Source organism: Callionymus lyra, chromosome 11 (assembly GCF_982586985.1).
Source record: "Callionymus lyra chromosome 11, fCalLyr1.hap1.1, whole genome shotgun sequence".
NCBI lineage: Eukaryota > Metazoa > Chordata > Actinopteri > Syngnathiformes > Callionymidae > Callionymus > Callionymus lyra.
Window position 1 is genome coordinate 20,602,544 of NC_141828.1, and position 428 is coordinate 20,602,971.

Here is a 428-nt window from a genome sequence, read left to right on the forward strand (position 1 = left end):
CATTTACAATGTTAAACGAGGTTTGTTTGTCTCGACTGGAAGCATCACAGCGTCGTCTGCTCACCCAGACTTTTCTTCTCGAGGAGTTTCAAGGTCAACTGGCAACATAATATAACCATTAAGTGGCCAAGGGCTCACTGTAAGGAAAACAACCTCTGGTGATGAGGAGGTTGAGAGAGAGTTGATCAAGAGCGACGTATTTGAACCTTGAAGACGTGGAACTCGACTAAATGTGTCATAAATCTAGAAGGACGTTGGACAACACTCTTTAATAAACATCTGAATAGATTTATTTTAGCATGTATATCGTCAAAGATTCTGAAACATGATCCAGAGACCACAGACTGCAAATGAATCACACATTCATCTCTTCATTATACCTAAAAACCAGTGTGTGTTTGAGTGTCAGAAAGAAATATCAACAGAAA